Below are 10,180 nucleotides of genomic sequence, written 5' to 3' on the forward strand. Positions count from 1 at the left end.
CATAATACTGAGCAAGGGAAGCTGTGAGAGAGAGGATAAATCATACTTTTTTGCCATTTAGCAGACTTACAGTAGCAGTTAGGGTTAAGTGCCTTGCGCAAGGGCACATTGGCCAATTTTCCACCTACTCAGCTCAGGGATATGAACCAGCAACCTTTCAATTACAGGCCCAATGCTCTTAACCGCTAGGCTACCTGCCGTGATGCACCAGGCAGACCAGCCTGGACAGGCTATACCCAGGTATTCATTTCGTGACACAGGGCCATCAGCAGCGTGTGCGTCAGCCACAGATGTCCCCCCTTCCTCATCTCCTGTCTTTACTGCCGTTAGTCTATTTGCATTGCAAACGAGGATGGCTCGGCCACCAGTCTGCCGCGGGCACCTTTTATTGACGAGAGGCGCAGGTCATAGTCTCTAAAACAATGAGCTGTAAACACCCTGCATTGACAGCTCTTTATTTATAGGCTCTGTAAAAAAAATATCATGGTACTACTATGGTGCTTTAAATCATACCATGGTTTTCTTTTGGTTATTTGAAAACGAAATGATCTCCAAAATATTGTTATTTTTTAAACAAGCCATAGAAAGTTGGTTGCAATTTCAGTTTAATGCACCATAAAAGACAGAACAAATAATAAAACAAATATTGTGGTTAAACTCAAATATACTAATTGATCAAAAAAACTATATTTGTTGATAACATTGGGGGAAAAAACAATCTTTGTAAATTAAAACATAAATCGGACTGGTGGAGGTCACACATGCAGCTAACACAAATATATGTACATGTCTGCGTAACCGGTGTGAAATGGCTAGCTAGTTAGCGGGGTGTGTGCTAATAGCGTTTCAATCAGCGACGTCACTCACTCTCAGACCATGAAGCAGTTTTTTCCCTTGCTCTGCAAGAGCCGTGGCTTTTGTGGAGCGATAGGTAACGATGCCTCGAGGGTGACTGTTGCAGAGGGTCCCTGGTTCAAGCCCAGGTAGAGGCAAGGAGACATACGCAAACTATACTGTTACATCTGCTCTATCCAAAATTACAACCAACTCATTTTAGCATTACCACAAAAATGGAAGAGGCAAGTGGAAGGGCGAAAAAAGTAAGGAACTGGTCTGTCGGCTCTGCATTAATGATCAAAATTAGTTAAAGAAAATTGTGAGATATAAAAATATATACCAGTTTCATTTAAGGACTAAACAATTGACAGCTGTGCTATATAGCATGCAAAGTAGTTGGGAAGAGATTTTTGATGTACCGATTCCATGGCACGTGGTTTATGAATTGACACGCAAAATGACGTCGGTTTCAAAACTTGGAATTTTTCTATTTAAATTATTACACAACATTTTTACAACCAATAGAATGTTATATACACTGCTCAAAAAAATAAAGGGAACAATAAAATAACACATCCTAGATCTGAATGAATGAAATATTCTTATTAAAAACTTTTTTCTTTACATAGTTGAATGTGCTGACAACAAAGTCACACAAAAATTATCAATGGAAATCAAATTTAGCAACCCATGGAGGTCTGGATTTGGAGTCACACTCAAAATTAAAGTTAAAACCACACTACAGGCTGATCCAACTTTTATGTAATGTCTTTAAAACAAGTCAAAATGAGGCTCAGTAGTGTGTGTGGCCTTCACATGCCTGTATGACCTCCCTACAACGTCTGGGCATACTCGTGATAAGGTGGCGGATGGTCTCCTGAGGGATCTCCTCCCAGACCTTGACTAAAGCATCCGCCAACTCCTGGACAGTCTGTGGTGCAACGTGGCGTTGGTGGATGGAGCGAGACATGATGTCCCAGATGTGCTCAATTGGAATCAGGTCTGGGGAACGGGCGGGCCAGTCCATAGCATCAATGCCTTCCTCTTGCAGGAACTGCTGACACACGCCAGCCACATGAGGTCTAGCATTGTCTTGCATTAGGAGGAACCCAGGGCCAACCGCACCAGCATATGGTCTCACAAGGGATCTGAGGATCTCATCTCGGTACCTAATGGCAGTCAGGCTACCTCTGGCGAGCACATGGAGGGCTGTGCGGCCCCCCAAAGAATTGCCACCCCACACCATGACTGACCCACCGCCAAACCAGTCATGCTGGAGGATGTTGCAGGCAGCAGAACGTTCTCCACGGCGTCTCCAGACTCTGTCACGTCTGTCACATGTGCTCAGTGTGAACCTGCTTTCATCTGTGAAGAGCACAGGGCGCCAGTGGTGAATTTGCCAATCTTGGTGTTCTCTGGCAAATGCCAAACGTCCTGCACGGTGTTGGGCTGTAAGCACAACCCCCACCTGTGGACGACGGACCCTCATACCACAAATGTGAAAAACCGAAACAGTCCTATCTGGTGCATAAACACAAAGACAGAAGACAACCACACACAAAACAGGATACCTAAATATGGTTCCCAATCAGAGACAATGACTAACACCTGCCCCTGATTGAGAACCATATCAGGCCAAACATAGAAATGGGAAAACTAGACACACAGCATAGAATGCCCACTCAGCCCACGTCCTGACCAACACTAAACAAAGACAACACAAAAGAACTAGGGTCAGAATGTGAAAGTTACACCCCCACCCCCCCACCAAGGTGCGGAATCCGGCCGCAAAACCTGAACCTATAGGGGAGGGTCTGGGTGGGCATCGGTCCGTGGTGGCGGTTCTGGCGCAGGACGTGGACCCCACTCCACCATAGTCTTTGTCCGCTTTAGTCTCCTCCTAGGAATGGCGACCCTCGCCTCCGACCTAGAATTGGCAACCCTACTAAATGGCCCCACTGGACTGAGGGGCAGCTCGGGGCTGAGGGGCAACTCCGGACTGAGGGGCAGCTCCGGACTGAGGGGCAGCTCAGGACTGAAGGGTAGCTCAGGACAGACTGACGGCTCTGGCGGCTCCTGGCTGACTGACGGCTCTGGCAGCTCTGGGCAGGCGGGAGACTCTAGCAGCTCTGGACAGGCGGGAGACTCTAGCAGCTCTGGACAGGCGGGAGACTCTAGCAGCTCTGGACAGGCGAGGCGCACTGTAGGCCTGGTGCGTGGTGCTGGCACTGGTGGTATTGGGCCGAGGACACACACCTCAGGGTGAGTGTGGAGAGGAGGAACAGGGAGTACTGGGCTATGCATAAGCACAGGAATCCTGGTGCGGGGGGCTGCCCCTGGAGGTCTAGTGCGTGGAGATGGCACCGGATAGTCCGGCCCGAGAAGGCGTACTGGAGATCTGGAGCATTGAGCCTGTCCAACCTTAGCTGGTTGAATGCTCCCGTAGCCCGCCCAGTGCGGCAAGGTGGAATAGCCCGCACTGTTCTGTGCAGGCGAACCGGGGACACCATGCGTAAGGCTGTTTCCATGTATGCCGGCCCAAGGAGACGCACTGGAGACCAGATGTGTAAAGCCGGCTTCATGGCACCTTGCTCGATGCTCAACCTAGCCCGGCCGATACGAGGGGCTGGAATGTACCGCACTGGGCTAAGCACGCGTACTGGGGACACCGTGTGCTCCACCGCATAACACGGTGCCTGACCAGTACGACGCCCTCTCTCACTCCGGTAAGTACGGGAAGCTGGCGCAGGACTCCTACCTGCCTTGGCAACACTCTTCGTGTGCCCCTCCCCAATACATTTTTGGGGCTGCTTCTCGGGCTTCCTTGCCAGCCGTGTTCACACGTATCGCCGGTTCCTCTCTCCGGTTGCCTCTGCTCTCCTAGCTGATTCCACCTGTTCCCATGGGAGGCGAACCTTTCCCCCCAGGATCTCCCCCCATGTGTAGCAACCCTTGCCATCCAAAACGTCCTCCCATGTCCATTCCTCCCTATTTCGCTGCTCCTGCTGCCGCTGCCTGTTACAGAGACACAAAGACAGAGGACAACCACACACAAAACCCAACACAAAAGAAGCTACCTAAATATGGTTCCCAATCAGAGACAATGACTAACACCTGCCTCTGATTGAGAACCATATCAGGCCAAACATAGAAACGGGAAAACTAGACACACAACATAGAATGCCCACTCAGCTCACGTCCTGACCAACACTAAAACAAAGAAAACACAAAAGAACTATGGTCAGAATGTGACAACAATCATTTCTATATCCACAGTAAAACGAGTCCTATATCGACATAACCTGAAAGGCCGCTCAGCAAGGAAGAAGCCCCTGCTCCAAAACCACTATTAAAAAGCCAAACTACGGTTTGCAACTGCACATTGGGACAAAGATTGTACTTTTTAGAGAAATGTCCTCTGGTCTGATGAAACAAAAATAGAACTGTTTGCCATAATGACCATCATTATGTTGGGAGGAAAAAGGGGGAAGCTTGCAATCCGGAGAACACCATCCCAACCCTGAAGCACGTTTCAGACAGTACACTACTAGACCATGTGTGTTGTGGTTTTTCACTCTGATCTAAACGGGTTTAAGGGTGTAGCTTTGACATTGCAGAGCCAGTAGTCAATGTTGCATTATGTGAGTCCAAGTCTCAGGTCTTTTGCAGACTCCATCAGGTTTTCTTCCAGAATGGTCCTGTATTTGGCTCCATCCATCTTCCCATCAATTTTAACCATCTTCCCTGTCCCTGCTGAAGAAAAGCAGGCCCAAACCATGATGCTGCCACCACCATGTTTGACAGTGGGTATGGTGTGTTTAGGGTGATGAGCTGTGTTGCTTTTACACCAAACATTATGTTTTGCATTGTTGCCAAAAAGTTAAATTTTGGTTTCATCTGACCAGAGCACCTTCTTCCACATGTTTGGTGTGTCTCCCAGGTGGCTTGTGGCAAACTTTAAACAACACTTTTTATGGATATCTTTGGCTTTCTTTCTGAAGAAATGGCTTTCTTCTTGCCACTCTTCCATAAAGGCCAGATTTGTGCAATATACGACTGATTGTTGTCCTATGGACAGAGTCTCCCACCTCAGCTGTAGATCTCTGCAGTTCATCCAGAGTGATCATGGGCCTCTTGGCTGCATCTCTGATCAGTCTTCTCCTTGTATGAGCTGAAAGTTTAGAGGGACGGCCAAGTCTTGGTAGATTTGCAGTGGTCTGATACTCCTTCCATTTCAATATTATCGCTTGCACAGTGATCTTTGGGATGTTTAAAGCTTGGGAAATCTTTTTGTATCCAAATCCGGCTTTAATCTTCTTCACAACAGTATCTCGGACCTGCCTGGTGTGTTCCTTGTTCTTCATGATGCTCTCTGCGCTTTTAACGGACCTCTGAGACTATCACAGTGCAGGTGCATTTATACGGAGACTTGATTACACACAGGTGGATTGTATTTATCATCATTAGTCATTTAGGTCAACATTGGATCATTCAGAGATCCTCACTGAACCTCTGGAGAGAGTTTGCTGCACTGAAAGTAAAGGGGCTGAATAATTTTGCACGCCCAATTTTTCAGTTTTTAAATTTGTTAAAAAAGTTTGAAATATCCAATAAATGTGTGTCCCACTTGTTGTTGATTCTTCACAAAAAAATACAGTTTTATATCTTTATGTTTGAAGCCTGAAATGTGGCAAAAGATCGCAAAGTTCAAGGGGGCCGAATACTTTCGCAAGGCACTGTATATGTTTGTTTTAAGTGTTTTAAATTGAACCTTTATTTAACTAGGAAAGTCAGTTAAGAACAAATTCTTATTTACAATGACAGCTGACACCAGCCAAACCCAGATGACGGTGGGCCAATTGTGCGCCGCCCTATGGGACTCCCAATCACAGCCAGTTGTGATACATCCTGGATTCAAACCAGAGTGTCTGTAGTTACACTTCTGGCATTGAGAGGCAGTGCCTTAGACCGCTGTGCCACTTGGGAGCACAAGTTAGACTAGATCATGTTAAACAAGTTTGGAATGTTGTAATGTGTAGCAATGAAATGGGGTATCAGTCTACTCGGTGACACCCACAGAACACAACTGTGAAGAGTTTACACAAATATTAGAGTATTAGCTCCTTTCAGGGACTTTGACTGTGGGAAATTACCTCCCAGTTAGCCTATTGTGCATACTGACAATCATATTGCACTGTACAGCCTTACCTAAGGACTGGGGATCAATGAAATAGGGTATCAGTCTATTCAGCACCTAAGTGCTTTTTTCCCAACGTCGTCCTCAGAGTTATCAGACTTCAAAACATTAACCTTGTATGGCTTTTCCTCTGGAATAGTGTTCAATATACATAGTAGGTTGACTGGTACAGTAAATGTGGCTCAATTCAGTGGATTCAGAATCCCGTAGTAATAGCTACGACGCTAATGTACTCATGGTGTCACTGAGTAGACTGATAAGCCATGTAATTGATCCACAATCCACAGGTAAGGCGGTACAGTGAAATAACTGCCGACAATGCAATTCTAAAGTCTAATACATCCAGTGTGATTTCAACAGATTTTTGCCAATTTTACAAATTATTGTCTTTTGTTGAATTTATTTAACAACATTCCAATCTCGTTTAGCATGAGCTATTCAATTATGGCATAATTCCACTATTTGTATTCATTTGCATCACTGTGAATGACAGAATTTTATTTTGAAGGCGAACCGCAAATTCCACTAATGTGGCTCATAGTTTTATTTTTATGTTATTTATTTTTAATTTAACCTTTTATTTAACTAGGCAAGTCAGTTAAGAACAAATTCTTATTTACAATGACGGCCTACCAAAAGGCAAAAGACCTCCTTTGGGGACGGGGGCTGGGATTAAAATAAATAACATAAATATTTGACAAAACACACATCACGACGAGAGACAACACAACACTACATAGAGAGAGGCCTAAGACAACAACATAGCAAGGTAGCAACACATGACAACACAGCATGGTAGCAACACAACATGACAATAACATGGTAGCAACACACTATGGTAGCAGCACAAAACATGGTACAAACATTGGGCACAGACAACGGCACAAAGGGCAATATGGTAGAGACAACAATACATCACGCAAAGCAACCTCAACTGTCAGTAAGAGTGTCCATGATTGAGTCTTCGATTGAAGAGATTGAGATAAAACTGTCAAGTTTGAGTGTTTGTTGCAGCTCGTTCCAGTTGCTAGCTGCAACGACCTGAAAAGAGAAGCAACTCAGGGATGCATGTGCTTTGGGGACATTTAATAGAATGTGACTGGCAGAACGGGTGTTGTATGTGGAGGATGAGGGCTGTGAGGGTTTTACAAATAAGCATCAAACAGTGGATCTTGCGACGGTTATACAGAGATGACCTGTTTACAGAGGAGTATAGAGTGCAGTGATGTGTCCTACAAGGAGCATTGGTGGCAAATCTGATGGCCGAATGGTAAAGAACATCTAGCCCTCGACAGCACCCTTACCTGTTGATCTATAAATTATATCTCCGTAATCTAGCATGGGTAGGATGGTCATCTGAATCAGGGTTAGTTTGGCAGCTGGGGTGAAAGAGAAGTGATTACGATAGAGGAAACCAAGTCTAGATTTAACTTTAGCCTGCAGCTTTGATATGTGCTGAGAGAAGGACAGTGTACTGTCTAGCCATACTCCCAGGTACTCGAATGAGGTGACTACCTCAAGCTCTAAACCCTCAGAGGTAGTAATCACACCTGTGGGGAGAGAGGCATTCTTCTTACCAAACCACGTAATTGTGAAGCTAGCCAAATACTTATTGTGGCTAGCTTCACATAGGTGGGTCCGACCACCATTAATAAAAAAAATAATTGGTCTTTTAGATGATGACATCTATCTAGATAGTTAGCTAGGTAACTACAGCTACTGAAACAGATTGTCATTTTCCTATGCTTTTGGGGAAGAATATTGTTTGCATCAATCAGCTAGCCTCTTGGAACTCCCCATCCCGGATCCGGGATCGTGACTAAAGCCTCAGGCTCATTAGCATAACGCAACGTTAACGATTTCTGAAAATCGCAAATAAAATTTAAATAATGCGTCTGCTCTCAAGCTTAGCCTTTTCTTAACAACACTGTCATCTCAAATTTTCAAAATATGCTTTAAACCATAGAAATTGACTAATTTGTGTAAGAGTATGCAAAGCTAGCATAGCATTTTGAGTAGCATTTAGCACGCAACATTTTCACAAAAACCAGATAACCAAATAAATAAAATCATTTACCTTTGAAGAGCTTTTGATGTTTTCAATGAGGAGACTCTCAGTTACATACCAAATGTGCAGTTTTTCCTGAAAGCGTCTGTGTGTAGGAGAAATCGTTCCGTTTTCTACATTGCATCTGGCTACCGAAACGAAACGAAAATTCAGTCACCTACAACGTCAAACTTTTTCCGAATTAACTCCATAATATCGACCGAAACATGGCAAACGTTGTTTGGAATCAATCCTCAAGGTGTTTTTTCACATATCTCTTCATTGATATATCGTTCGTGGAAGCTTGCTTTCCTCTCTGAATCCCATGGAAAAATACTGGCAGCTGACTTTTGCGCACCAATTTCGGCACAGGACACCGGGCGGACACCTGGTAAATGTGGTCTCTTATGGTCAATCTTCCAATGATCTGCCTACAAATACGTCACAATGCTGCAGACACCTTGGGGAAACGACAGAAAGGGTTGACTCACTCCTCTCGCATTCACAGCCATATAAGGAGACAATGGAAAACAGAGCCTCAAAAATCCTGCTCATTTCCTGGATGCTGTCTCATCTTGGTTTTGCCTGAAGCTCACGTTCTAGGGCACGCACAGAAAATATCTTGGTAGTTCTGGACACGTCAGAGTGTTTTCTTTCGAAAGCTATCAATTATATGCATAGTCGAGCATCTTTTTGTGACAAAATATCTTGTTTAAAACGGGAACGTTTTTCATCCAAAAATGAAATAGCGCCCCCCATAGCATCAAGAGGCTAGCTAGCTTTTTTTTTATGACCAACGTTATCCAGAGTTTGGGAAGGTGTGTCTGCGTTTGTGCGGCAGCGGCAGGTGCGCGAGACAAAACTTTACCAGCGTCGTAGCATATGTATTGGTGAATCGTGTTATTTGACGTGTATATTTTTTGACAAGCAAAGACCGAAAAGGCGTTCCATACTTCTGTGACTTCTAGTGAGATTTTAACCCACTTAACCCAAAAATGTCTAAACGTTTTCACCATCATTGTAAAGCCCTAATTATTTTGTTGCTTTGCCAAAGTCATTTTTGATTATTTGTTTAATGTGATTAGTAATTAATTTCCAACTGTCCCTCCTTTTAAGGTCAACCCTCTTACGTGAACTGAATTCACGTTTTAATATGGTGAAACTATTCCTTAAAAAATAAAATTCTAAGGAAACAGTGAACATCTGATAGTCAAATCATATTGTAAAAGTCTACTATTTTAGGCCATTTTCTAGTACTTTGTGGTGGAAAACTGAGTGGGTCAAGCATAATACATCAACCCTGTTACCCATAGATAGACAGCCTATAAATGTTTTAACAATTACTTTTTTTTGTGAAGCTTGCATTCAATTGCCTCTCCCTGTTGCACACAATAAGCTTCCTTTCCCCCTGTCAAAAGGGGATTTATGGCTGATTTAAGATGAAATCGTCAACCCTGTTAAGTTCAACCCTGTGACATTATTTGGCTACTTAATGTTTATTTAACATCTTGATATGTGAAAATGTCTTTTTCATTATTCTTCATGACAGAATGTAAAATTAGCTGAACTCAAACGTTTTTGGTGAAGAAGTTACACTTCAAGGTCGAATGTGTGGAATGACCCAGCTACACCCTATGTTTTGGGGGGTTTAGTGCCTCCCCAGGTGACCCTGTCGCAGGACAGCTGAGTGAGTGTTACTGGGAACTGTTCAGGGTGTGAATGGGCGTCATACTAAGATCTCATTCCCTCTGGACCACAGGCTCCATTCTCTAGTCCAGCCCACTTGTGTTTCCATCACTGAGCCTGAAAGAGACCCAAGATGTCTCTCTCTCACACACTCTCTCTCTCACACTCGCTCTCACACTCTCTGTCACACACACACTTGTTGCACAGCCTTTGAGGTGCCGGTACTGTGATGTTCTCAATGTGTTTTTTAAGAGAAGTTAAAGTACTCACAACAATTTAGTTTTTCAGCCAGGTTTATCACCCACTGATAGAGTACCCTCTTCATGAAAAAGTGGCACAGCGCATCTTTCTGCCTGCAGGTGGGGCCAGAGAAGTGCTGATAATAAGGAGACCCAGTACCCAACCAAAGGAGC

The sequence above is a fragment of the Oncorhynchus masou genome, chromosome 13, assembly GCF_036934945.1.
Source record: "Oncorhynchus masou masou isolate Uvic2021 chromosome 13, UVic_Omas_1.1, whole genome shotgun sequence".
Classification (NCBI taxonomy): Eukaryota; Metazoa; Chordata; class Actinopteri; order Salmoniformes; family Salmonidae; genus Oncorhynchus; species Oncorhynchus masou.